This window comes from Elephantulus edwardii, unplaced genomic scaffold (assembly GCF_000299155.1).
Source record: "Elephantulus edwardii isolate Elephantulus edwardi_28Jun2011 unplaced genomic scaffold, EleEdw1.0 scaffold00049, whole genome shotgun sequence".
NCBI lineage: Eukaryota > Metazoa > Chordata > Mammalia > Macroscelidea > Macroscelididae > Elephantulus > Elephantulus edwardii.
This window is the reverse complement of record NW_006399799.1, coordinates 11,660,917-11,664,529: the sequence shown is the minus strand read 5'-3', so window position 1 is coordinate 11,664,529 and position 3,613 is coordinate 11,660,917.

Here is a 3,613-nt window from a genome sequence, read left to right as displayed (position 1 = left end):
GTGTGTGTGTGTACCGTCAAATCAGATCTGACTGGTACAGGAGGAGATTGTCCCTCCTTCCCCGGCAGAGCATCTGGTGGATTCGAACCGTGCGCCTCTGGGATTGTAGTTGCAGCCAGATTTTTTTAATTTCTTGACTGCTGGTGTCAAGGGTGTGATTGTGGATCCAAGTAAGAGGAAATTGTTGGCAACTTGAATCTTTTCTCCATCTATCACGATGACTTTTATATTCTTAATGTTGAAATGTTATTTGCAGCAAGCATTTTATTTCTCTTCATTTACAGCCAGCAAAGTTGTGTCATCTGCATAATTTAAATTGTTGATGAGTCTTCTTCTGACTTTGATGCCTCATTTTCTTCATAAAGTTCAGTTTCTCAAATGATTTGTTCATACATTTGTTCATTCATACAGAATGAGTAGATATGGAGAAAGGAGAGAGTTCTGACGTATGCTTTTTTTATTTTAAACCGTACAATGTTCCCTTGTTCTATTCAGACAATAGTTTTTGGCCTAGGTATAGGTTTTCCATGAGCACTATAAAGTATTTCTTGGATTCTCCTTCTTCTCAATGTTAACCATAAATTGTTATGATCTATACAGTCAAAAGCCTTTGTATAATCAATAAAGCACTAATGGATAGCCTTCTGGTATTCTCTGCCTTTAGCCAAGATCCATTTGACATGAGCAACGATATCCCTCATGCCATGGCCTTTTTAAAATTCAGCTTGAATTTCCAGTGGTTCCCTGTCAATGTACTGTTCGAGTTGCTTTTTACTAATATTCAGTAAGATTTTACATGAAAATGATATTTGATAATTTCCACATTCTGTTGGATCATTCTTTTTTTAGGAATGGAAATAAATATGGATATCTTCCAGTCAGGTGACCAGGTACCTGTCTTCCAAATTTCTTGGCATAGAGTGGTGGGCACATCCAGAGCTGCGTCTGTTTGTTGAAACATGTCAATTGGTATCACATTGATTCCTGGAGCCCTATATTTGCCAGTTTCTTCCCAGCAGCTTGTACCTCTTCCTTCATTACCATTGGTTCTTGATTATATGCTACTTCCTGAAATAGTTCCATGTCAATAAATATTTTTGCTACAAAAAAAAACAACAAAAAAATGTTTTGCTATAGTAACTCTGTGTATTTCCTCCATCTTTTTTTATCTTATTTTTTAATTGAATTGTACATAATAATTTGTATACATTGTGCTACATTCATGTACATTGTGTTTCAATACAATCATCATTTACATTGTGTTTGAGACACTCATTTATAGATACTGTATTTTTTAAATTTTTTTATTCTTTGTGTGTGTGTGTGTGTGTGTGTGTACCATCAAATCAGATCTGACTGGTACAGGAGGAGATTGTCCCTCCTTCTCCCGCAGAGCATCTGGTGGATTTGAACCTCTCACCTCTGGGATTGTAGTACTAGATATTGTATTTTATAAAATGAATTACTATTGATCTATACCTATTATTCATATTACTTGGATTCATAACCAATACACTTCAACATCATGTTACTTGAATCCACAATCAATACACTTGCTACCAGCAGTCAGGAGATCAGGAAATGTATTGCATTGGTAAAATCTGCTATCAGGGATCTCTCCAAATTATTGAGGAGCACTGATGTCAGTTTGAGGAGTAAGGTGCTCCTGATTCAGGCCAGGGTCTTTTTAATCACTTGCTATGCTTCTGAGAGCTGGGCAAGGAGTAAAGATAACAGAAAAAAATGATGCCTTTGAACTGTGGTGTTGGAGAAGAGTACTGAAAAATCCCATGGACTGTCAAAAGAACAGATATGTCTTAGAGAAGGTGCAGCCATAGTGGTCCTTGGAGGCAAAGAGTGCTTTGTCTTATACTATCACATTGGAGAAGGACATCTTGCTTGGAAAGGTAGAGGAACAGTGAAGGAGAGGAAGATCCTCATCAGGTGGATTGACACAGTGACTGCAGCAATGGGCTTGAGGGTGTCAGAGATTGTAAGGATAGCCCTGGATAGGATAAGGTTCAGGTCTGTTGTTCATAGGATCTTTGTGAGTCATACTCAACAGCATCTAATAACAACAACAATGTGTATAATTACCCTATCTTTTTGAGTCCTCACTGAATCTTCTCTATTCCTTCATGCCATCATCCACCACTGAACTCTTCTATCCTAGTGATTTCCACCCTTACCTTCCCCCCTTCCTCTTCCTCCTTTCTCCTTCCCCTTTTGGGCATTTATACACATCTAACTAGTTACCCTTCAATTTTTACAGTAATGGTCTTATGCAGTGTTTGTCTTTAGGAGACTGAGTTAGTTCACTCAGTATAATGCTCTCTAGACTCTTCCATGCTATAATATTTTTTGTTTTGTTGTTATATACTATTTTAAGAAATTGTTGTTCCTTATTGCTACATTGTGTAAAGGAACCACAATTTATCAATCCTTTCATTTGTTGATGGGCATTTGGGCTGTCTCCTTTTTCTTGCTGTTGTGATTACACTGCTAGGGGTATAGGTGTACGGATCTTCATTCGTGTCTCAGTTCTGTTTTCCTTGGGGTATATTCCTTGAAGCTGGTTCATATGGGATTTCTATGTCCAGCTTTTTGAGGAAATATCAAACTGCCTTCCAGAGAGGTTGCACCCTCCATCTTCTTTTATGATTTCTGGACCACTCAGGATTTTGCCCATAGCATCCTTCAGTATTGCAACTCTAGGCTTGAATTTGTTTTTTAGGTCTTTCCACTTGAGAAATGCTGAGCGAGTTGTTCCCTTTCTATTATCTAACTTTAGCTCATTGTCTCAGCCAGGACCTGAAGCTAAACAGAGAGCTGGGCTGCCACCACCATTACCGCTTGCCCACCTGAGCTGAAGAAAGGCTTAGCCCTGTATGTCTCTAAATTCTCTTCTGTCTCAAGCCTGTAGTTCCAGGAGATACAAGTTTGTAATTGATCCAACTCTTCTTAGTGGTAATCCAACTCTTCTTAGCGGCGAGGCCCTGGCGACTCTGGAACTGCAGTGCTGAGATAAGCATCTAGGATCAGCGGGTAGCAGCAAGGCCATTGACCCTGCTGCTTCAATTGCTGGTGATGGCAGGGAATGGGAGGTCAGGAAGGCAGGGCTGGGGAATGGGAGGTCAGGAAGGCAGGGCTGAGACACATCAGCTGGGATTTTCTCAGTAGACACATCATCAGGACTTCCAAAGGTTGTGTTTATTTCCCTTGGGCATTTTCAGACATCAGGACAGGGCAGCCAGCTGGGCATAGGGTATCTGGCTCTCTGGAGGAATGGACCCAACCCTCTTGGCTCTGCTCCCATTGCAGCAAATGGACCTGAGCCCAGGCAGCCTTTGAGAGTTCAGGAGGGAATCCCAGATGGCCAAGCACACCCCCACTGCCTAGCAGAGCTATCCAGCTCACAACCCTTCCAACACACACACACACACACACACACACACACACACACACATGCACGCACATCTCAGACATGCATTCTTCATACCACATGCTCAGGTCCATGTCTATATCCATGTATAAATTGTTACCACACAAAAGTCACATATACCACACATTACATATATATCCTTGACCTGTATAGACCTATCCCTTAATACAC